This window comes from Cryptomeria japonica, chromosome 4 (assembly GCF_030272615.1).
Source record: "Cryptomeria japonica chromosome 4, Sugi_1.0, whole genome shotgun sequence".
NCBI lineage: Eukaryota > Viridiplantae > Streptophyta > Pinopsida > Cupressales > Cupressaceae > Cryptomeria > Cryptomeria japonica.
The window spans coordinates 32,910,382-32,937,703 of NC_081408.1; positions in this window are offsets into that span (position 1 = coordinate 32,910,382).

Below are 27,322 nucleotides of genomic sequence, written 5' to 3' on the forward strand. Positions count from 1 at the left end.
TTTACTTACTTTTAGTTATAGATCATTGAAATGGTTTAATTCATATTGTATATTTTAGAGCTTATTTATGGAATTATCACATGATTTTATTGAGTATTTTTATTTCCTAATTTATTTTGTTTCATTATGTTTATTTATCAATTAAGAAACCCCATAAGTTTATTTATGCATCATAATGATCTACTACTTATAGTTGATAATATTTTTTTATGTGGTAATGTTATAGTCTACGATGTATTTACTTAAAGAAAACTAAAAGGGTTTTGGAGGAAATAGTTTTAATATTTTTTATCTGTAATAAAATTGTATCTATATCTCTGGATAGTCTAGCACTAACCTACTACACAAAGTTAGGATTCACAACTAGATAAGAAAATAAATAAATAAGAACAACAAACAAGTAATTTTTGAGAGATAAAACTAGAGAATATGATGAGCCTAGAAATAGGTGGTACAGTTCTAGAAAATTATTGAAATGCTAACCAAGAGTTTTTGATTAAATTTTGGGTAAAATTTTGTTCCAGTACAAGTCAATAATATATGTTTCTTGTTCTAAGGTAGGAAACTAATGTGGGGTAATATTTCCTTGACTTGCAATAAAATCTAACAATTTTTTTTGACATGCCATGTGATATGAAAAATAATAAATAGAAAATTCACAAAAATATAGAGATCAAATTCTACAAAGGACATTAACTTCTGCATAAATAACAATGTAGCTTGAATTTCAAAATGCATATGGGAGGAGAAAAATATAAATATATAGGTAGTAGTATTCCAATATGCATACTGTTGGAACCTTCAAATTTTGACAAAAATTGAAGTTGCCATGATGAAAATATTAGTTATAGCCCTGAGAAACACACTTGCAAAATTTGCCCTAGAAGTTTATTTTGGAGGGTTGTAACTTGGAACTAGCTGATCATTTAGAGAAATGGTTTGGTAAATGTACTGATGTGATATATGGGAAGTCCCGTGTTCATTTTCAAGTCCCCTAGATCCAATTTGATTAGTTTTGAAGTGGCAAGTTGAATGGTTTTGAAATAGGTTTGTAGTTTGCATATTGTAAATCTTCTAGAGTAGCCATCTTTAGAGGTCAATATTTCAATGATTGATGTTTTCCATGTTGAAAGAACTATTTCTTATAATTTTTCTCATCTTAATGTGCTTCTATGTCCATTTTCAAATCTCCAGCACCCCATATGGAAACACAAGGATATGACGGAGGAAATACAAAACTGAATGAATTATATCATGAAAATTGTTTACAATCAACCGGTAACAACCGGGCTACAAAAACCGGCTCACTAGCCTGCTAAAACATGCTTAATTACAGAACAGGTCACAACCGGGACCTCAAATCTTAAGATCTATCTTCTATATTCTATATCTTAACTTATCTTCTTCTAATTCTCAATTACAATGATTTATAAGATCCAAGGGGATCCAGTTGGCCCAAAAAGGGATTAAATGCTAAAGAACAAGACCTAACGTGTAAAACAACAAGGTTGGCCTCCGCCAAAAAAATTCCTCCAAAAAATCCAAAGGATGAAGTGTAGATCAAAGGGAAGGTCGGCCACACGCTAAGGAACATCATAATCAATGCTCAGGGCTCTGCAGGCTATGGAAGGGATTTGGTAAATCACTAATGCAAATAGGTCCAGGCAACTAGTATGAGAAAAACTGTCTCAAAAATTGGTAGCGATAACTTGTCAGAAAATGATCCAAATGCTCCGCGGCTTAGAAATAAGATAGATGATCAAGGCCTCAATAAAAATCCAACTCCTCAATATCCGGTGAGCCAATTCTAGAAAATGCATAATGAAATTCTGAAATTGCAAAATAAAAAGCAAAACAGAAAGGAAATATTTGTTGGTTGATGCAAGATTGCCAAGAACTGGGGATGCTCTTGCATTAGACATCCAAAGTTGTTGAAAAAGTGAGTCTCTCACTTTTCTGGGGTCAGAGGAAAACCAAGGCGGTCTACCTTTTCTTGAGAAATACAAGATGAATCTCCAATTGGTTTGTCCTTCCACTTTTCAAGATACTCCTAATATTGACTTCTCCGGGTACTACGCTCAATCCTACTATCCAAAATGTATTCAATCTGATCCGGTTCCTTTTGGGGCAACTGTTTCTCCAAGTCAATACTATCCTCACTGAATTTTGGTTTATGATACTAATGTAGATCTACAATGTTAAATACAAGTGAAATACTCAGACTATCTGGTAACTCCACCTCATATGCATTTCCAGAGCTAAACTTTCTCAAAATCTTGCAAGGTCCAAACTTCCTCATCAACAACTTGTTATAAGTTCCAACCGGGAATCTTTCTTTTCTCAGATACACCATCACTTCATCACCAACTTTAACTTCCTTATGTTTCCTCTTCTCATCTTGTTTCTCCTTATGTTGCTTAACCTGAATATGTAAGTCCTTTATGTGATCTGCAAATTTTTCTGTTTCTGAACTTCTCCAATCTTCACTTCTAATATCTCTTAATTTTGATATACCTCTGGGGTGTTCTCTAGTAACAATCTTAAAAGGTGTCCTTTCGGTACTCATGTTTACTGAATTATTGTAGGAAAAATCTGCTTGTGCAAAAATTAAATCCCAACTTCCGATTTTGTCTCCAACTAAGCATCTTAACAAATTTCCCAAGCTTCGGTTAACTACTTCTGTCTATCCATCAGTCCATGGGTGAAAAGTAGAACTAAACTTCAAATCTGTCTTCATCTTCTTCCAAAGTGTTCTAAAAAAATAACCAACAAACTTCGTATCTCTGTATGAAACTATGGTCTTAGGTAATCCATGCAATCTCACCACTTCTTTGAAAAATAGATCAGCTATATGTAGTGCATCTGATGTCTTCTTACAAGGTATGCAATGAGCCATCTTCGAGAATCTATTCACTACCACAAATATAGAATCATTCCCTCTCTGTGTTTTAGGCAATCCAAGTACGATATCCATGCTTATATCTTCCCAAGGTCTCTCCGGAACTGTCAAAGGTTTATACAATCCCATATTTTGACTACTACCCTTTGCAATTTGACAAACTCTACTACTTTGCACATATTTCCTAACATCCTTATGAATCTGCAGCCAAAAGTATTGCTCACTCACCAATGCTACTGTTTTATCAACACCAATGTGTCTGGGTAATCCTCCACTATGTTTCTCCTTTATCAGATTCTCCCTCATAGAACTCTTAGCTATGCACAACTGAACCCCTCTGAATAACATACCATCCCGAATGAAGTAATCCAACCACTTGCTTCTATCTACCATAACCAGTTCTCTACATTCTCTCCAAAGTTCTGCAAATTCTTGGTCATCATCATACAAGGTCTTCAACTCCTCAAATCTTAATACTGTCACTCTCATCTCTGTCAGCAAATTCCTTCTTCTACTCAATGCGTCATCAACTTTGTTAGATTTCCTACTTCTTTGCTTCAACATAGAAGTGTAACTCTGCAAAAATTCTACCCATATCATATGTCTCTGATTCAAGTTAAATCTTGATGATTTGTATACAACACAAACTCTTTAGGCGATAGGTAATGTCTCCACTTCTTCAAGGCTTGAACTATGGCATACAATTCTTGATCATAAACTAAATATCTCCTTCGGGCATCATTCAATTTCTCACTGAAATAAGCTATTGCTCTCCCTTCTTGACTCAAGACTGCTCCTATTGCTATTCCACTTGCATCACAATCCACTTGAAAAACTTTGTTGAAATCCAGGAAATCTAACACAGACTGCTCAGTCACTTTCCGCTTCAGTAATTCAAAACTTTTGTTTGCTTCGGTGGTCCACTTGAAATCCTTCCTATCTCCCCTCATTGTCTCAATCACAGGGTTACAAACTAAACTGAAATTTATGATAAACTTCTAGTAGAAACTAGCCAATCTATGAAATGATCTTACCTCTCCAATGCTTTTTGGTGTAGGCCATTCAACAATTGCTTTTACTTTCTCAGGGCCCATCTTCAAACCATCCTCAGATATCACAAATCCCAAATAGACTAAATCTTCCTTCACAAAAGTACACTTCTTAAGATTTATGAACAACTTTTCTTCTCTCAACCTCTGCAAAACTTGTCTTAAATGCAATAAATGCTCCCCTTTTGTCTTACTGAAAATCAGAATGTCATCCAAATATACAATAACAAACTTACCCAAGAATTTCTTCAATACCTCATTTATCAGTTTCATGAAAGTACTCGATGCATTATTCAATCCAAAAGGCATCACCAACCATTCATGTAGTCCTTCATTTGTCTTGAATGTTGTCTTCCACTCATCTCCTTCTCTGATCCTGACATGATGATATCCACTCTTCAAGTCTATCTTTGTAAAGTATTTGGCTCCACTCAAACAGTCTATTATGTCATCCATCTTAGGTGATGGAAACCAGTATTTAACTATGATCTTGTTTATTTCTTTAGAATCAGTACACATCCTCCATTCTCCATTCTTCTTAGGTGCTAATACTACTAGAACTGCACAAGGACTCAGACTTTCTCTGATCAAACCTTTCTTCAACAACTCCTCCACTTGTCTATTCAACTCTTCATTCCCTGTTGGTGTCATCCGGTGTGCAACTTTGTTAGGCAAACTAGCTTCGGGAATCAGGTCCATGCAATGATGGATACTTCTCACAGGTGGTAATCCATCAGGCACATTATCTGAAATGATGTCTTCATACTCTGTCAGCAACTCTTTTATCTCTTCGGATTGTTTGTCTTCATGCTTTGGGTTCTCAGTCTTCTTAGGAACTAAGGAAAAACACACATTCTCATGTCTCATTCCATCCAAAAATTTCCTTCCATCCACCAAACAAATTCTAGCATTCGTACAGACTTCATTCTTCAAAGGCTCTTCCAAGGGCAGCAAGGTTTGCTTCATCCCATTGGCCACAATAGTGTATGTATTCTTCCTCCCACCATGTATTGCATGTCTATCAAACTTCCAAGGTCTACTCAACAAAAGGTGACAAATATCCATAGGCATAATATCACACAAGACTTCATCATGATAATTCCCAATTTCACCAAACATTTCTCACTTACCAATAACTCATGTTCATCCTAAATCCATGCTATCTAATAAGGCTTAGGGTGTTTCAATCTTTCTAAATTCAACTTATTCACCATCTCTTCTAAAACAAGATTATCTGCACTACCACTATCAATAACAACTTTACAACACTTATTGGATACCTTACATTTGGTCTTGAACAAATTCTTCCTCTGCAAGGACTCTTCATCTCCTCTGGTATGACACAAAGTTCTCATCATCATCAATAATTCTCCATCTTCCAGTTTATTAGCTGATCTGGTGGGGCTTTCTTCCACCACTATTGTTCTCCCATTATTCTCTATCTTCTTACACTCGAAGGCACAATGTCCTTTTCCTCCAAATTTATAGCAAGTTCCTCTAAACACTCTCTTGTCTTGTCTTCTATCATCTTTTCCAAAATTCTAATTTCGGTAGCCATCCAGTTCTCTCCTCCGGTAGAAATTTCTATCATCCTTCTGGTATGAATTACCTTCTTTGCTCACTTCCTTTTCCTTGTTCTGATCCGTATAGGTTCCTCTACCTCCAATATATCCTCTTCCTCCTTGAAATATTCCTTGGAAAAACCTTCCACCTCTACCTCTTTGTCTCTGCACATGTCTTTTGTTCAACTTCTCTTCCGCTTTTAGGGCATACTGGTAAGCTTCTTCAACACTTTACAATTTGATCAAACTAAGTTCATTTTGTATACACATCTGCAATACATTCAACTATCTTGCAACTTATTCAACTTCATCATCAACATGTGTAGATCTGATATTCATCTTGTAATTTATGCTTCGGTGTACTCCTTCACACTAGATTCCTTCTGTCTCAAATTTTGCAACTTCCGGAATAGATTCACTTGATAATCAACTGGCATGAATTTTGATTTCAACTTAGCAACCATCTGATCCCATGTCTTGATTTTCCCTTTACCTCTTTTCTGTCTATCAACCTGCAAATACTCCCACCAAAGAGATGCATGACCCTTCAGCCAAGTACATGCATATTTCACCTTTCTTTCCTCTGCAATGTTCTCAAAGTCAAAATATTTCTCCATCTCCAAGATCCAATCCATCAATTCATTTGAATCCAACTTTTCATTATATTCTGGTGGGGTAAAATAAGGTTTAGTATTCGCCCTACTCAAAACCCTAAAAAACCTCTCTTCATCTGGATCAATCACCAGTGGGTTTACTTGTTCTGTCGGGGCTTCTTCTCTTTCATCTTCACTCACATCTTCAATATCTCAGCCTCTTCTCTGGGCTGTCTCAATAGATTCCAATCGGGCTGCAATTTCTTGCAACATTTCCATCATAGCAGGGTCTGCATTCCCACATACTCCACCATTCCTATTTCCTCTTCTAACCATCTTCACGTGAGTCCTCTACAGCTGTAGGTTGGATCCATAGTCCACCACCCTACAATATAATTCCTCAGGACAATGCCATCTCCAAAATAAAAGTTCACTCTGATACCACTTGATGCAACCACCGGTTAGGAGGGACCTCAAAGAGATCAATCCGGACCAGTCAACAAGAGTAAACACAATGGAAACACAAGGATATGATGAAGGCAATACAAAACTAAATGAATTATATCATGAAAACTATTTACAATCAATCGGTAACAACCGGGTTACAAAAACTGACTCACTGGCCTGCACTTGTAATGGTTATGTGTTTTAATCCTTGCCATCCTAGAAGCTAGAAGGGGAATATTCTCTAACAGGGTGCAGGCATGCGAGATACTAAAATTAAAAGGGACGCAACTAAACTAGCTCCAAAATGACACTATAAAACTTGTGTTATTGACTTTTTCAAAAAATCACAACTGTAGCTTGTACGATCAACGATTTGTAATATACAACTAGCTTCATGTTATTGACTTTCTGTGATATGATAGTGCCATTTTGAATCCAATTTAACTTATGGGCGATTAAAAGGGCATGCTAGGGTTAAAGTAGCAAATTAATAAAAATCAGGTGGTAGAGAAGTTTGCGTCAATTTTTTTGGTGGGCCTATAGTGTATGTTGCATCAACGTCAAATATTTTAAATCTCTTTTAAAGTTTTGTATAGAGCCGCGGGTGTGAGGAGAGACAAAACTATGGCTGTAGCTATTGTGGCTCCAAAACGGCATGCCTCTATATGATGCCGAAGGCATACCATTCAAGTACGACAAGTCCATGAGAGCGACGTTCCCGGGAACCACAAATGACATGGAGGTATTTGCGGTGACGATGACATGGATGATGTTTCCGGTTTGCGTTTGATAGAAAAGCTTGCTCGCGGTTAACATTTTCCTGGCCATTGTCACCACGATGTGACGGTTACATCGGGTGAGGCGGTTAACATACCGCCGGCCAGGCAGTTTACATTTTAGGTGATCGCCAGTTTTGATTTTTTTTTTTTGAATAGCCACGCGGCTTACATTTTTTGGGTAACCTACTTTATTGCATCCATGAGTTGACTACCATTGGTGGTCATGTGTTATGGGCATATTTTTCAATTATTTTTTTTTTAAATTTTGAATGAAAACTCGATTTTGCGAAAATTGAAAATATATTTCGTACACCAGCTGCATGCACAACGCAGTGGTGGAGGCGAAAAAAATATTTGATGGTGTAAATTCATGTCGATCGTGGCATGATAATGTCTCCAGTTGAATCACTAAGCGAAGGAGCTGCGCTTCAATTGTAGTTATAGGTATGCATTGTCAAAATATCTATGACTTCAAAGGGAGGACAAAAGCCGACTGCATGCATAACGCGAGTTGTCTAGGTATATTGTTATCACCTATCAACACGTGGGTTTTTTCATGTGTGGGGAGGAGGTATCGTAGCGCACAGGGGGGTGGTACGATTAAAGATTGTTGTGTAAGGTTATGGCGACATCGGTAAATTTAAACCCTAACAGATAATGATAGTTTTATGATTTATTCGTGAACCCTGTGTTTTCAATTGTAATTTTTTATATCATTTTTGTATCACAAAGGTGGTTGTGAGTGTGCCCTTGGGAGGTGTCAAGAGTACAAGGATTTGGGTGGAGGCTTAGGTGGCTACAGTAATTTGAAACCCCAAGACATTCAATAATTTTTTTTTTTATTTGCTGTCATTTTGTGTTCTATCTGTGAAAATTAGGCATCATTTTGTAGCATGGTCGTGTCAGGATACCAAGGTTCCCTGTTTGTGGTTTGGCAGAGTGAAGAAGATCTACAAGATTTTAAAGGTATGTATATTTCCATAATTATATGTGTCAGTTTTCCATAGTGAGCAAAGCTGTTAAAGATGAAATGCTTGTGTGAGGTATGGAAATTGGCCTCTACAAGTCATTTTTTTCCATTTGTGTTTAGATTTTATTAAAAATGATGGACTTGTATATTTTGGGTTTGCATTCTTTGTTTTCATTTCTTATTTTGCTTTATATGCAGTGGGAAAATTTTCTTGTTTTGCTTTATATGTAGTGGGAAAATTTTCCTGTTTTGCTTTATATGTAGTGGGAATTTTTTCTTGTTTTGGAGGCAGAATAGGGAGAAAATTTACTTGTCTAACTATCGCGTTAGGGTTAGATACCGTGCGGGATGCATGTTTGCTGGCTTTAAAAAGCTGTGGTAGTAGCCATTCAGTAGTGGGTCGGCCTTTTATATTTGTGACTGTATATTTTTAATTGGACGGGTGGTATTGGGTTAGAATGTGCGTTAGGTATTCACATTGGGGTTAGCTGCGTTAGGGTTACAAGCTGCCTCACTGTTAGAAGGCGGGTCAGGGTTAGCAGCATTAGGTTAGAAAAAGCCAAAAAAAAAATAAACAACCGTTGGCGTGTGTGTGTGTGTGTGTGTGTGTGTGTGTGTGTGTGTGTGTGTGTGTGTGTGTGTGTGTGTGTGTGTGTGTGTGTGTGTGTGTGTGTGTGTGTGTGTGTGTGTGTGTGTGTGTGTGTGTGTGTGTGTGTGTGTGTGTGTGTGTGTGTGTGTGTGTTTGTCTATGTGTATTGCTTCATAACATTAAAAGCCAAAAAAAAATAAACAACCTGTTGGCAATATTGCATTATAACAGACAATGAAAGATTGTTGGTATTTCTTAAGGATATTGAGAAGGTTGTTGATGATTATGGATATAACTGATTAAAGATGTTTTACTATCTTGATATTATTATTTTGTCATTGATGTCAAGAAATTGATTTTCTAATTCAGTATGATGTTGCCATATCTTGAGAAGTATGATATGAAGATTATAAAGATGTCACTAAAAGACACAGGAAAGAATATGATGAATAAGGGGATGAATAAGGTATTCAATGGGCAACTACTACCGAGTCAGACAATGATGAGATCATGATGTTTTAGATTGTTTTAACATCATACATATGTTGTAAATTGTAAAGGTTAATACTATACTATGTTATCAAGCAAAGATCCTAGTCGGTAAACCCTAAGGATCCTAGTCGGGAAACCCTAAGGTTATCGCTATCGGTTAATGAAGGCGGAATGTCTACTGAGTGGAGTTTAGTATTCACTGAGTTGTAACCGAGCTATAACAGAATGCATTAAATGTTTGCATGCGGTATTTAATGAAGGAAGTTGATGAGCTAGAGCGGATTAAATGATTAGTGAGCTGTGCATGAAGTTTGGTAATGAATCTAAGGCAATGGAAAGTCGACATGAAGATCTATAGCTCAGATTGAACTGCAATACCCTGGCACAAGTTCCAAGGCAGGGTAAAACATTTTTAGATCGAAAGATACATTGAACCTGGACAAGATTGAAGATCTGATGGCTATGATTGATCATGGGAATTGTGATCAAGGAGATTAAGCGGTTACCTAATTGTTTATAAATAGGAAACTGTTGATAAACAATGTATGCGGGCAAGTGTATGCACAGGGATGCTACATAGTGATTACCGAGCACAGAAGCTTGAAGACCTATTAGAATAACAGAGTATAGAAGCCCAACAGATAGACAAGATTAGTTCTATGTCTAGATTGTATTGAACAAATAGGAATTTGCTTTAGCCTTTTAGATGTGAAGTTGCAGATAGATTTTTATTACTGTTATTTTGTGAAAGTGACAGAAAATATCTTAACCAAGTGGACTTAACAATCTTATATGTAAAACACTCTAGCAAGGTGACATTCTGATTGAGTGTTTGAAATCCTTTGACAAGGTCACTTCTAACAAAGTGAAGATCCTAACAGATCTGAGGGAAATCCCTTAACTGGGTCACATCTAGCAATGTGTTTGTAATCTTTAACAAGATTTTCTTTTAACCGAGCATACTCTAGAAGAGTATCTTTCTTAGTGGGTCTGAAATCCCACAGTGGTTTTTCCCTATTTGGGTTTCCATGTTAAATCTGGTGTTATGAGGTTTATGATGTTTATATGCTTTTGAGTTTGCATGTTTGACAGTTTTGGTTATATTACTAATATATATGTTACCGAGATTGAATATGATGTTTTTATGGAAGATTAAGTTTGTATGATTCACCCCCCCTCTCATCTTGTTGGTTATTGGATCAGTACTTATATTAAGTATCGGAACTATCAATTGGTATCAGAGCTTTGGACTCTGGAAGAAAAGTTTAAAGGCACTTGAGTTAAAGATCCAAAGATGTATAAGAGGGATGCACCGAAGCTGAACAAGTCAAGTTTCTCTACGTGGTAGAAAAGAATGAAGCTACATCTATCAGGAGTTGGAGAATATGTTGTATACTATCTGGAGAATGATTTTGTTACACTGAGCACCTATCCATTGACTATGGAAGAGATAAAAGCAAAGCAAGAACATATTTAAGCAATGATTGAAATAACATTTGCATTGACCAATTCAGAGTTTAATGATCTAGAAGGCTGCAATGATGCAAAGGCAATGTGGGATAAGCTCATATCAGTATATGGAGGAGATGAACATGTTCAAAGAGAAAAAGTAGATAGTCTAAGAGGACAACTTGAATCTATGAGGATGAATGAAGGTGAGAACATAACTCAGTACAGTACAAGACTAAAGGAGATTGTCAATCAAATCAAAGGAGCAGGTGGAACTATTGAAGAAAAGGATATAACAAGTAAGTTGTTGAGAACCCTTCTACCGGCTTATGCAATCTGAGTTTCTGCAATCAATAAAGTATAATCTGCATTTAGTTCTTTTCATCTTGATGAATCTAATGATTACAATGAAAGAAAGTATAAGTACTCTGAAGGAGATCATAGTGGAGAAAGTGAAAGATTTCAGAAGAACATGGAAGAAGTACACAAACTATATGAGGAAATTAGAAAGAAACTAGAGTTTGAAGCACTATTAACCAAAAAGGTTACCAAGAGGCAAAGGTAAGCATAAAGGAAAACTACCTTTGAAATGTTTCAATTGTGATAAGATAGGACATATGGCTTCTAACTGTCCTGACAAAGATTCTACTGAAAAGAGAGATTACCGAGATGACAATCATTACGGAGGACATCGAGACTTCAGAAGAAGAGATAGAAAGACATGCTTAATAGCTGATGAGGAATCTAATGATGATAAATCAAATGAGACTGATACAGAGGAAGTAGTTTATGTGGCTATCAAGGATGGCTTAGATGAAGAAAGGTATGAAGAAAAATCCCTAATATCTCACATAAACACTAATGATTCTTGGATTATAGATAGTGGATGTTCACATCATATGATAGGAGATAAACACAAGTTTGTTACATTAGAAGATTATGATGGAGGCTATGTTAGATTTGGTAATGATGCACCATGTCCGGTAAGAGGTAAAGGATCTATAACACTTCTTGATAATGCAAGATGCAATGATGTTTATTGGGTTGAAGGTTTGAAATACAATTTGTTGAGTGTAGCACAACTAAACAACACAGGTTACCGAATATAATTTCAGAAAGGAATTGTCAAATTTCATGACAAGAATGGAAAGTTAGTTGCTACTGGGACACAAACAAAAGGTAATACATTTCACCTTGACTCAACTTGGAATAAGTGTTTTTATGCAAAGATAGATGATACCTGGTTATGGCATAAAAGGTTTTGTCATGTAAATTTTGATAATCTGATCAAAATAATTAAGAAGCACAAAGTAAGAGGTCTACCGAGTCTTGAAAAACCTGAGAATGCTATGTGCCGAGGATGCCAGATGGGTAAGAAGAGAAGATCAAGCTTTACAAGTAAGTCTTACACTTCTAAGGGAATTTTAGATCTTGTGCACACTGATCTTTGTGGTCCTATGAAAGTTCAAAGTTATTATGGTTGTAAGTATTTCATATTATTTGTGGATGACTATTCAAGGATGATGTCAATAATGTTTTTAAAAGAAAAATCAGAAGATTTTCAAATGTTTAAATGGTACAAGGCAAGAGTTGAAAATGAAACAAGAGACAACTGAAATATCTTAGATCGGATAGAGGAGGAGAGTTCACATCTGATGAGTTCAACTTATTTTGCAATGATCATGGTATTAAAAGACAAGTCTCTACATTGAGAACTCCACAACAGAATGGAATAGCTGAGAGAAGAAACAGATCTATTGTGGATTGTGCTGGAACACTGATGATTGAAAAGAAGGTGCCACAAACATTTTGGAGAGAAGCAATAAGCACAACTGTTTACACCTTGAACTGAGTTCAATTGAAGAAAGGTACTTTGAAGACACCATATGAAATCTAGTATGATAAGAAACCTAATGTTAGTTATTTTAAAATCTTTGGAAGTAGATGCTATGTTCATAAAGATGATAGAAATGGCAAGTTTGATTAGAAAAGTGAAGAAGGAACATTTCTAGGTTATTCTTCTAGAAGCAAAGCATTTAAATGTCTGATCAAATCATCTAACAAAATAGTAGAAAGTGCAAATGTAAAAATTGATGAATTTGCATAAAGAAATGATGAAGGAAATTCCAAGGAACTAGAAGACTATGATGAATTTGTCTATGTTCAACTGACAAGTCTTACCGAGAAGATTGTTGAAGAAAATGAAGAGAATATCCAGTTACCGAGTGATGAAGAAGATCATATAGAGCCTACCGAGCCTGTATTAGCCAAGTATGTCAGAAGACATCATGCACCAAGTCAGATTATAGGAGATAAGGATGATCTAGTAATGACAAGGAACAAACTAAGATAGAACACATGTTTGATATCTGAATTTGAACTGAGAATCGTGAAAGAGGCATTTAACAGTGAAGATTGGGTAAATGCTATGACAAAAGAGATTGATCAAATCAAGAAGAATGACACATGGACACTAATCCCAAGACCGAAGGACAAAAATGTAATCGGTACAAAGTGGATTTTCAGAAACAAGCTAAATGAAAAAGGAGAAGTCATTTGAAACAAAGCAAGACTAGTTTTCAAAGGTTATGCTTAAGAAGAAGGAATTGATTATGGTGAAACTTTTGCACCTTTTGCTAGACTTGAAGGAGTAAGAACATTGTTGGCCTATGCTACTTTCAAGAACTTCAAGGTATATCAAATGGATGTCAAATTTGCATTTCTGAATGGAATATTGGAAGAAGAAGTTTTTATTGAACAACCTGAAGGATTTGTTGAAGACAATAATAAAGATCAAGTATGTAAATTGAACAAAGCTTTATATGGTTTGAAACAAGCACCTAGAGCATGGTATGACCGATTGCACTCTTATTTGATTAAGATTGGTTTTATAAGGACAAGTGAGAACAACAATATGTACATGAAGAATTATGAAAATGGAATACTGATCTCAACCATATTTGTTGATGATATTATATTTTGTGGAAATGACTCTTTATGCAAGAATTTTGGAAATGACTCTTTATGCAAGAATTTTGGAAATGAAATGAGCAAAGAATTTGAGATGTCATTAATCGGTGAGATAAATTATATTATAGGTTTATAGATACTGCAAATGAAAAATGAGATTTTCATTACTCAATCCAAGTACATAAAGGAAATCTTGAAGAAATTTGGAATGGAGGATTCAAAACCAGTAAGTACTCCTATGACTACCAACTGTAAATTATCAAAGAATGATGAATCTGCATCTATTGATGAGACACTTTACCGATCCATGATTGGAAAGCTACAATATGTTGTTCATAGCAGACCAGACATAGCACATGCAGTAGGTATAGTTGCAAGATTCTCTGCAGATCCCAAGGAAACACACATGACATCAATCAAAAGAATTTTTAGATACTTGAAAGGCATAGAGGATTATGGCTTAGTATATCAGAAAGGAAATGATTTTGAATTAAATGTTTATACTGATGCTGATTGGGTAGGCAACATTGATGACAGAAAAAACACAAGTGGAGGAGCTTTCTTTTTAGGAGAAAGACTAGTGAGTTGGCTTAGCAAGAAACAAGGATGTGTTTCACAGTCAACAACAGAAGCTGAATACGTTGCTGCAGCATTGAATTGTACCAACATTGCATGGATCAAACAACTGTTGGAAGGTATAAATGAGAAAGTTACTAAGCCAGTAACTATATTCTATGACAATACTATTGCCATTAATATTTCAAAGAATCTTGTTATGCACTCTAAGACAAAGCACATATCTATCAAATATCATTATGTTAGAGAAGAAGCTCAAGAGAAGAAAGTGGTGTTGGAATATGTTAGCACAAAGGAGAAAATAGCAGATATCTTCACCAAGCCACTACTAAAGGACACTTTTGAATATCTCAGAAGTAAGTTAGGTGTCCTACCCCTATCTTCTATTCACTGACCGAGTTCGGTGAAAGCATCAATTCGATGACTTTATTGAATATCTTCTGGGAGTTGATGCTGATTTACACCCTTTAGGATGTTTTCTAAAGGTGTACAGGAAATAATACAGGACACAATACAGGGAACAAGAATTGAAGACAAATGCTCTGACCGAGACTTAGTTGATACACAACAGTAGGAAATAACTTCTTACAGAAAGAAATTATGTTTTAGTTCTTTACTTTTTGGCATTTTTGTCAAAGGGGGAGAAGACCTACAAAGGGGGAGAAGACTGAGAGAAGACCTATTAGGGGAGAAGACTAAGAGAAAATTGAGCAGACTACAAATTGGGAAGAAGATTGAAGAAATGAGGAGAAGTCTAATGTATGGGGGAGAGCATTTCAGCATTTTAGAATCATAGTAATCTGAATCTTTTAAGGTCAAATCAATTGGTTTTGCCATCAATGCCAAAGGGGGAGATTGTTGGCAATATTGCATTATAACAGACAATGAAAGATTGTTGGCATTTCTTAAGGATATTGAGAAGGTTGTTGATGATTATGGATATAACTGATTAAAGATGTTTTACTATCTTGATATTATTATTTTGTCATTGATATCAAGAAATTGATTTTCTAATTCAGTATGATGTTGCCATATCTTGAGAAGTATGATATTAAGATTATAAAGATGTTGGTATAAGACACAGGAAAGAATATGATGAATAAGGGGATGAATAAGGTATTCAATGGGCAACTACTACCGAGTCAGACAATGATGAGATCATGATGTTTTAGATTGTTTTAATATCATACATATGTTGTAAATTGTAAAGGTTAATACTATACTATGTTATCAAGCAAAGAACCTAGTCGGTAAACCCTAAGGTTATTGCTATCGGTTAATGAAGGCGGAATGTCTACCGAGTGGAGTTTAGTATTCACTGAGTTGTAACCGAGCTATAACAGAATGCATTAAATGTTTTCATGCGGTATTTAATGAAGGAAGTTGATAAGCTAGAGCGGATTAAATGATTGGTGAGCTGTGCATGAAGTTTGGTAATGAATCTAAGGCAATGGAAAGTTGACATGAAGATCTATAGCTCAGATTGAACCGCAATACCCTGGCACAAGTTCCAAGGTGGGGTAAAACATTTTCAGATCGAAAGATACATTGAACCTAGACAAGATTGAAGATCTAATGGCTATGATTGATCATGGGAAATGTGATCAAGGAGATTAAGCGGTTACCTAATTGTTTATAAATAGGAAACTGTTTATAAATAGGGATGATTTTTGAGATTTTGTTGAAAACCTTTAGGGTTTGAATTGTTTGTTTGCGGTTTGGTGTGTGCTAGTATATATATGTCAATATGAAGCAATATACACATAGACAGACACACACACACACACTCACTCATAGACACACACAAACATGTCCTCTGCAATACAGAGGAAAACGACAGAATAAAACATAGATAAAAGAAACTATGGAAATATTATGCTCTGTTTCCGTTATTCTCAAGTTCTCATTAGATAAAAAATCCAAAACCTAACCCTAGCGGTCTCTAACCCTAACGAGATGGTATGCATCTATTCTAGCTCCAAAACAGGCAAATATTCAACATAGGTTGAAGCTATTCTCGCTACATATAGAGGAAAACAAGAAACACAAGCAAACAATACAAACCTTGATAATTTTAAACAAAATCCAAACTAAAACAAGAAAAATATGAGTTATAGAGGCGGATTTCAACATACCCCAAGCCGTAGCACGACACAAAAAACTGCAGTCCCATAAATCGGCTTTCAACAATGAGCCAGAATAGATGCAGGCTGCTTCAACAAGGAGCCCTTCAACAATAATGTTTTCGTTTGCACATTAGTCTTAATTTTTCCATGTTAGGTAGATTAAAAAGGCGCCATGTTTGCTATCATCAAACAAACAATAGATCAACTCCTAATTGTCAGCAAACAACAGATCAACTCCTAAACAAGAGTAGGTCACACATAGTCAAGGAATGGTTGCATCAACCAGTCAACAACCTGATTTTGAGGAGTCTGTTTGCATAAAAAGGCAAACCATAACATGTAAACGAGGTCAAGGCCACGTAAAAGAAGCTCAATTGAAACAAAACATTTTACCTCACTTTCTCTTTCATGTATCTATTAGGTGCCTGCCACTTGTATTTACATATATATATTTATTCTCGGACATGTATGTTGATGCATGTCATTGGTACGATAGGTCCTTTTTGGAGCCAAAATAGACGCGTCTCATATATATCGATTCATGTCATTAGTACAATCTCATTTTGAAGCCAGAATAGACATGTTTGGCACAAGTTGGAAGCACCTAATCTCACTTGAAAACTACAGAATAAACATATATGCAAATATATGTGGGAGGCTATGTGTATTGTGGCTCGACAGCAGACCTATCGTACCAACGACATTCATCAACATACATTTCCAAGACATGCATACCATACCAACTTGTCATGGCACTTAGACCCATGGTATGTGATGTGGAGTTGTTGTCGAGTTTTCAGTTTCACTCCTCGGGGCCCATGCAAAATTATGTGGACATGTCGGAGGATGGCTGTGACATGCTTCATGGTTACTAGTTTATTGTGCATAACACGCACATTTAAAGCTTGTGAATGAAGGAATCATGTCTAGATGACATCCCAATAGAAAGAAGAGGCCACAGGCTGCAAAACTTGGTACGTTTGTCAGAGAAAAGACTAGCACAAAACTCAAGATACTCTCATAGCGAGACACCTCTATTGTGGCTGCAAAAACTAGTATGGGGCGATTAACACCCCATGTTTGTGACAGGTTTTTAATCATAGGTTTTGTATTTGATGGCTTCTTTTGTCTAACATGATGTTGTTAGTTTGTACGATTTGTCTGCCAGAATAGACACAACCTCTCGGGCCATTGTTCATGTACGATTTATGATTTGATGCAGCTAACAGTGGTAAAGCCAAAGGCTAACACACGATGCAATTTAGAATTGGAGTTGGAGTTAGTCAATAACAAGGCTTGAGAATAGACAAATGCAATTGCGTGTTAGTGACATGTTATTCAATTGTAGCCATTGAATGTAAACTATAGTGTAAAACATGTGACTAAGTTGCATGTTAGTTGGACCATAGCGTTGATTTTGAGTCGAAATAGAGGTCTGTCCTTGAGTGCATAACAATAGTATAAAAATAGGTGGCTGATATAGATAGCTCTGGCACTATGGAAAATTGACACATATAATTTAGGTGATATAAATTACTTAGTGGTAGTTTATATTGAATGTTAAACTGCATTTTCATATATGAACATGTAGGTTCCTTTTATGTATTTTGAAATGCATTTACTTCTCAATGTAGACTACCACTAACATTAGTTATCAATGTAGATTGTTGATTTTCAAGGACTATTGAGCAGTCCCCCACCAAACGTCTAGACATTCCCAGGTTGTTTCTCTCTCTCCCTTCTTTAATACTACTTGCACTACAATGTCCCCTTATTAATAATCTTTGGGCTTGTGCAACTTTTTGAAAGGGGCTTGTTATATATATATATTATTTGTTGTATATAATTTTTTTATGCTGATCATGTAATATTAATGTCCTTACTTTTACTGAATTTGATAATGATGAAAATGAACAATGCAATTGGCTGATGCCTTATATTATATGCTATAGATGCACCATATTAGACAATATGATATTATTTTCCAACCTGAATGTAGTACGATTGTTATTTATGGATCTTCAAGTCATGAAACCAGTGTTGAATATATGAACCAGAAATCCCGATTCTTGCGAACTATGTGTTATTAATTTGTATATATTCTATTGATTTGCATGAGAGTGTTTATGTTCATCCTAGTGTATTTGCATATCTAGATTATTGATGTTCGTGATGTTTGAGAAGTACATGTGTTTGATGATCCAACTCCAATTTGAAATTTTATTTGGGGTACTGTTTCAAATGTCTCTGGTTGGCATGATGAACTCCTCACGTGTCTATCCTTCACAGTGTTTTTTTTTCTTTTCGTAACTTAAGACTATGTTTTTAATAAATAATAATATTCCCATATCAACAAAGAGATGGAAGCTTTAGAATAGATACTCATTTCAAAAGACATGTGTCTTTGGAATAATGAATTGGAGGTCTTTGTACCCATTAATTATCGTCAAAGACTTTGTTAATGCTAATGAATCCCTATGTATTCTGCGACATAGATTGACCATCTTAATTGTTGCACACTCGTTTTACACTGTCCATTTTACAATTAGCAACTATGATTGACTAACCTATCACTAACATGCTGTAGGAAAGGTCCGTTTTGGAGCCAGAATAGATGTAGCCGATGCATTAAGTGTGTTTTGCATCCTTCTTTATCAATCGTTAACAAAGTCTAGTTTTTGTGTTGTATTTTGGATGGGGAGAACACATGAAGCCTTTTTAACAGTGTTGGTGATGGATCATAGTCATTATTTCATTGCAGTTACAACAAAATATGTTCTACAGCGGAATGTCATGGATAGTTTATGGCTAAACTGTTAGTTGGGTTGTACATAACACAACAACATGCTGACTTTGTATTGCAATGTGGGAATAATTGGTCGTGTGTTGGTTGTGTCATTTGTGGTGAATGTGTGGTGTTATTGATAGTGTGAAGAATATGAATTGCATTTTGTTTTGTTTCAATTCAATCATGTCAATTGCACTGCGAAAAAGGTTGAGGGAAACTGTTGATCTTGATTATGGTTTAGTGGATCTAAAGGCAGTTGATCTCCTAGGAGTTGGCCGTGTTCGCTTCCCAGTGACACATGACATTGACCTGCCTGTAAGATAAGTAGTTTTAATGGATTATGCAACATTTAGTATTGCTTGAAGTTGTCACTGTTTAATGCTAGTGACTGGAGAACCAATTTGTATACCCTGGAGAGAGTTGGTCTTTCATATGTAGGACCAGTTTGGCATTCAAATCTGAAAGATTCAGGAGTTGGGATTTCACATCTGGGAGTAGTTGAGGATTCAAATCCGAAAGAGTCAGGACTAGTTGGAGATTCAAATCTAAAAGATTCAGGAGCTGGGCTTTCGCATCCAAAACTAGTTGAGGATTCAAATCTGAAAGAGTCAGGAGTTGGGCTTTCAGATGCGTAACAAGTCGGGGATTCAAATCTGAAAGATTTAGGAGTTGGACTTTCACATCTAGGACTAGTTGAGGATTCAAATCTGAAAGAGTTAGGAGTTGGGCTTTCAGATGCAGGACTAGTTGAGGAACCAAATCAGAAAGAGTCAGGAGATGGGCCTTCAGGTTAGGGACTAGTTCGGGATTCAAATCTAAATGATTCATGAGTCGGGTCTTCAATTTTGAACCCATTTTCAAGTCAACTTCTTAGTGACTGCACAACCACATTGGTAATTATTTATCATTGCATGCCATAGTTGCTGGAAGTTGGGATTTATAAGTGGAAATGTAGATATATACATGGGTATAAAAAGCATCGATGATGTGTGCTATTTTATTGAACAACATTATGATAGTGGCTATATTGGTGAGGAAGATGAGGCCATTGGAAATGTAGATGAGGGTGATTATACTGATGCTCCAGGCGATGAGAGTGAAAAAGGGGATGTTCATAGCAAGCACAAGGTGAGCATAGAGTAGGAGACTGAATGGCAACGTGATTCTGTCAGCGCTCACAAACAGGAACAAGGAGGAGGGGCGAGTAGCAAGGAGGTCCACTATTAGTCATTATATATTGGATTATCTTTATAATGCTTGATTAGTGCAAAATTTAATGTGACTCTTTGTCTTTGTTGGCTGTGCGCAACAACAGGCTGATCACAAAACAAAACATATTAATGGCAGGTTGCACTACTTTTGTCTCTTCCGTTATTGTTCCAAAAATGGAGGCCGTCAGTTTTGGGATCTGGGGAGGCTTAACATGCATAGAGCCAAAGAACATCAACTTCCATTATTGGGGATTGCACGATGGAGTCACCAACCATGTGGTAGTGGACAATGCAACACAGATCATATGAAGAAATCGCTGATGCACTTGAAAAAGAGGGAGTCTAATATCAAATACCAAATGGGTGTATGACACAGTATGCAAAAAAAAAGTGTCACTGACCGAGTGTGCATGAAATATGGCAAGAAAACACGTGATGAGCTTCCTACCTAAGGGAAGGAAGAGATAATAGAAGCAATGCGAGTGTATGACAACAATCCAGTTAGGGAGGTGAGAAGGAAGAAGGTTTAAGAGTTACTGGAAAGAAAGAATATTGCAACATAGGTAATTTTTAGTGATCATATTGTTTTGCAGTTTAATAAATTCCTTTAAACATATGAAGAATTACTTATTGAGCTATCCTATCCTAGTGCTCAGATTTTAAGTGATAGTGCAGGCCATGGTGAGGAGGTTTTGGCATCAAAGGCTAATCCTGAAACAAACATGCCAGTGAATGAGGCTGCATTTGTTTTGTTGGGGAAGCAAAAAAAGAAGAATGTTGCAAAAAAAACAAGGCCAGCTTTAGATCCTGAATCAAATGAGGGTGCACCTGTTTTGTCGGGGAAGCAAAAAAAGAAGAATGCTGTAGAAAAAACAAGGTGGAATTCACATCCTGAAACAAACATGCTAGTCAATGAGTCTGCATGTGATTCATCGAGGAAGCAAGAAAAGAAGAATGCCATAGAAAAAACAAGTCTGACTTCAGATGCAGAAACATGTTTGTCATCAAAGGTGTTTGCCTATTGGCCTGTCCATATGTGTGTTTTCATTACACGATATGCTTTGCACTCCACTGTCTAGTATGTTGACTATTTTGTCCATGTCATAGTAGGCTTATTTTGATGGGGTCCATGGAAAGAGCATGGACTGTCCTGAGGTATTGGATGACATGGAACATAGTGTGTCCAAAAAATTAAGTCGAAAAGCTCAGTCATTTGTTAGGTATAAGTCTGTTTCATCGAAGAAGGTGAAGGAGATGCCGAATGAAAAATTGGGCGCATGCAGTGGCGAGAAGATTGCAGAGTAGTCTCCTAAGTTGGGGCAGACGATGGACGATAGGAGAAAAGAACAGTCAATGCATTTGCTTGATGACACTATGTGTAGTGTTCCTCAAAAACCAAGTCCAAAATCTCGGACGTCTATTAGGAGGAAGAAGGTGAAGGAGATGACGATTACAGAGAAGTCTCCTAAACTGGGGAAGAGGATGGAGGATAGGTGCAAAGATGAATAGGTAATGCAGTGCCATTGTGCATGACCTGTAGTTCTATATCATCACATGGTGTGTTATACTATAGAGTAACTCTTTTTGTATGCAGTCGGCCGCAGTATTGGACGAGAAACTTCAAAAGTCTATTTCGAGGGAGAAGCTCAAGGAGACGCTGAATGGAAATTTGAGTGCATGTAGTGGCGAGAAGATTGTAGAGGAGTCTACTCAATTGGGGCAAAAATTGGAGGATAAGAGCAGAGATGAACAGGTATTGGGCTCTTGTTTTGGATAACAGGCGGTGAGAGGCAATGTTATACTGGAGAGCATTTTTTATGATGTTGTGGTTTGTGTCCATTATCTGTGTTCCCGTTATTGCCTTAGTCATGTAAAATTAATCGGCCTTGGTCTAGTAGTGTTCGTAGGCATATGGGTTTAATGTGTACTTACACTCCTATACAATGTGTCACGTTTTGTAGCATAATCCGATAGAAGAAAGCATTGAGAAAGAGTCTGGGGGAAATGATGATGGATGTACAAATGCAGTCCGTGACCACAATGGGGGCAATGGGCCGAGAGAGACAAATATTTTGGTACTATTGTATTGCATTGCCATGAATTGATTTGCCTATGTTTGATGGATAGGTATAAATAATTTTGTTTAAGAGACTGCATCCACTCGTTAGTGATGCAGGCAACCGTGGAAGACAAAGAAGAGTGCACCAACGAAGATGCTCATGTTGTTGCTGTTGGAGTTGAAGTCCACCTACTACTGGATGGGGCAGTGGCTGGGGAAGGCATTGTTGATGGTCTAGGGAAGGGTGTAATGTGTCATACTATTCCAGTCCCATGACATTGTGCTAAAGTTCACATTGTCAAAGTCTTTGATGGAAATACCCACTTGCCTTGCCTAGGTCCTTTTGCTGATGTCTTGTCAGATTCCCTAAACTCATGGGCAGTGTGGCCTAATGAAGACCTGGTCTATTCCCCACCCATGGTAAGTTTTGAAGATGACAATATCCCTTCCTCCGTCTTCTCAGTCCATCATTTATCTTATTCCAATGGAATGAAATAGGAAGCACTCGCATGATGTCATTTGTATGTGGTAGGATAAAGTTGGAAAAAGTCTCCAGCCACAAAATGAGGATGTTAAACACGACCCTGTGAACAGATGGGTAAGTCAGAGGCTACAATCACTTGGCATCACCCCTCCCCAGTTGCATAAGAATGAGAAGAAGCATAAAGCATTTTATGGTGTTGTCAACTCCATTGCGTAATCCAGATAGCGAAGGTGATAATATTTTTTGATCATAGTTGTTGTTCCTCTTTCCTAATATTTATAGTGAGATACTGTGGTGGAAGATCAATCTTGATAGAATATTCAAATGGGATTTGGAGATGTTATATTGAGATGGCTTTTACCTTACCATAGTTTAAACCCTCTCAATTATTGTTTATGTTTTAAATAAATTGTACTTTATTTTAACTCTTTCCTGCTATTTTAAGCAACATAACTGTAAAGGCTTCATTTGTTGGATTGTTTCATGGTGATCCTGTACCATCAACTACCCTTTAATAACTTAAGAAACCTATCTTTGGTGCAGAACATTTTTAATAATGATAGTGGATGGTATAATAAAGTCGATGATAGTCGTTTATTGTTCAAGTTTTGGGGTATGTGCACAAAGATGGTGGTCAGAAAAATGGACACCACCCAAAAAAAACATGGAATAACAAGCAGCGCATACGTGGTTTTAAAATTTGAAATTCCCGCGTACACGCTTAGGTTTGTTCTTCTCGAGCCTAGAGAAGATAGCACGTATGCACTGCTTTTAGGAAAATGAGCGCATACGAGCTATGATTAGGAAAATGAGTGCGTACGTGCTGCTCATAGGAAAATGAGCACGTATACGCTAATAATACAAATATAACCACGTACGTGGTGTCTGGTAAAAAAAGTTAAAAAAAAAATCTGGGTCTCATTTACCCGTGAATAACACATTTTTAACTTTGTTTTTCCCCATTTCCTCTCCTAAACTGCAAATGGGGTGCTAGACTTGTCCTCCAAGATATGGATCAAGTTTAGTTTTTGTTTATTTTTGTCTTTCTTTCTGGTTTATGCAATTTGTTTTACATTTTGAATTTAATTTCATTAATTTTGATTAGGTTTTTTCATTTTTTGTTTCAAAAACCAGATTCTTCTAATCCTGAACAAGAACAACCAAATGCACCTCTTGAAAACACACAAGAACAACCCCCAATTCATCCTTTTGACCGCACACCCGAAACACAGGAGTAATTAATTAATCAGTTAGGATAAAATACGTCTAAAATTAATAGACTGATTGTTAAATTGAAAACTTTTGAACTTGACCATCATCAATCCCTCACCACTAGCCTAGAAATATTAGCTAGTGGTGCCATAGTTGTTTCCGCATAAATTAGCAAATGGGGAAGCTTTAGGGATAGGTGTCGTAAATTCTATGCCAATGGGCTATCATATGATGGAGTAAAAAACAAAAATATTTCTAAACAACAAATATGTGCCCTTTTTGTTGATCCCGAAACTGGTCATTCATTACCTCTTAATGCAAAGAGGTTTCCCATACATTGGTGTACCAATGTGCAGATGAAGAATCTTTTTTGACAGAGGTGGTGGATGGTCTTTGATGATCCACCTTGTAATAATTATGAGGTGCCATTATATATTTTGAGAAAAATATATTGTGATTTTGTGCTCAATGTGTGGCCAAACTATTTTGACATGAGAGAGTTTCATGGTAGAGGTGGTGGCTCTGCCCAAGATAGACCTAGAGCCCATAGGCGATTACCCGCGGAGAGTCGCTGCCCCCTAGCACCCAAACCTAAGGTGCATCAGGCTTTCCCAGTAGAGCTGAAAGAGTTGATGGAGCTACAAACTCTTTAGGCGGCCACAACATTGACTGGTGCCATCATCCAACATGGGACGTCATTAGCACACCGTATTGTATTGGATGATGAACCATTAGAGGGCGACAGAGGGCCCATCCAGCATATGTGTGTCAGTTGCTCGGGGATATGATCGGGGATAGATGATGGAGCCAGTGCAGATGGATCCTCATCTCATCTGTGCATGATTTGTGGTTGAAGATGTCAGGCCCACACGGTTGAGGATTTTGCGCTGACAGATGAGTTGATGGACATGGTGTTTGCCCATGAGCCACAGACACAGGTGTGTTGATTTGAATTCATAGCATTGTATTTATCAATCACTTTAAATTTGTAATTACATAAATGATTTTTCATTTATACATCGATTTAAATTGAGACAAATAATATGCATTTCAGGATGCAGCAACAGTGTCCCATACTCCTCCGGGCCTAGTTACTACAACTGCAACTTCGATATTTGAGGTATAAATTTTGTAACATGTTAAAATAGAATAGCACACTTTGAATTCAAAAAAATACAAGATATACTAACTATCTTTAATGCTTGGTCCAATTTCTGGTTTGTAGGTATTGACAGGGGACGAAATGTCCCAGATTGATGACATCACACTCTCAATGATTGATTTTGGCCTACAAGGCTATACGGTATCATATTTTGTACAACTCTTTTTATGTATTGTTTTGATGGAATATGCAAGTCATTTCATTTTAGATTTTTAAAATTATGTTTAATTTATTATGTGTACTAATATCTCATGTTAATTTTGTTTTTTTAGGGTACCCCCTCCGCGTCTAGGGCTCGTCCTAAGAAAAAGAATTCCTCGAAGACGCCAAAATGTGGGAAGAAAGTAATTGAACACATTTTTAGTTGTACAATTGTTTGAAAATGTTGAAATCAAGTATTAGTTGGGGTTTGTAGATTGATTAGTGTTTTTTGTCGATTTTACATGTATAGCAGCCATTGAGCTTTATGGATTTGTTGAATGCACCTGATTCGCCTGCGGATCAAGAGAGGGCGGAGGTCTGTATCTCTACTTTATTTTCTTGATTTCATGATTATATGTGTAGACGTATAAAAATGACTATATTCCTAAATGAATATTTAATGTTCATTTTATTCTCATTCTTCTATTTAGTTAAATCTAATTTAATTAAATCATTCACATTCTTCTATTTAATTAAATAAATTATTCAATTTATTTATTTAGATTCACTTAAGCCCTTTCTATCATTTAATTGAATAAATCATTTTATTTAATTAAAATCCCTTATCTCTACTTTTAATTAAATTTACATTTAATTAAATAGTTCAACCCAAATTAAATAAATCTAATTTATTTAAAATCCCCAATTTGCAACCAAATTAAAATAAAATAATTTATTTTAATTAATCCTATTATCCCTCATCCACTTGCATTTTTCTAGATCTCCCACTTGCATCCTAACCCTCTTCCTAATTTCTTCTAAGAATCCATCTAATCCTAATCAATTAGCCTAAACCCATCAATTATCCCCTTTCCCTAAATTTGAGGAGGTCACTTCTCAAAATTGGAGTAAAGTCTTCAAAAGGCATTAAAGCCTTTATGCCTTCAACAAGCTAACTTGTTGAATACCCCCAAATTTGGAAGGACTCTTACAAATTTGTCCCTAAAGTCTTCAAACCATTAATGGTTAACTAACCCTTAGTGGCATGGTTAGAGACTTTTTGCCTAACTTAACCTTCTTCTAACCCAGGGGTCTCATCAAGCATTCATTGCTTTGACCATGGTTATCCCTTTAACCTTTGCACAAGACTTTATCCTTTGGGTAAAAGATTTATCCATTGGATAACCCTAACGTAACCTTAACCCTTACCTTCTAAGGTAACCATGAGCTCTTCTCAAGCATTTAATGCTTCTTACACCTCCTCTCAAACAGTCTTATGTTGACAATTGTCACCATTTCATTGGTGGAAATTGTAAACATGGATTGATAACTTTCAATCCTGACCCTTGATTAACTCCTCCAATATTGACCATCCATTGCCTTATTTTCCCTATAAATAGAGCTCTCATTCCTCCATTTCAAGATCATCCAAGCTTTTAGTATCTCACTTATGCTCAATTTTATCAATACATCTAGCCTCTCTTTATAATAGGAATTAATCTAATAAGCATTTTTAGAGTATTTCTATTATCATTAGCTTAAATCATTAACTAGTATATCATGTTAGGATAGTATTGCTACTAACCTTGTCATCCTATAATCTAGTTTAACTTATTTATAGAATCATGCATAAATAGGATGCATTCATGTTAAAATTAATCTAAAACATCCCTCGTTCTTGCATTAGTCATCCATAAGTCACTTTTCTCAGTGATCTGAGAGCAAAGACACTGGCTTGAGGGACCTTGGGAAGTTGAGTCATTC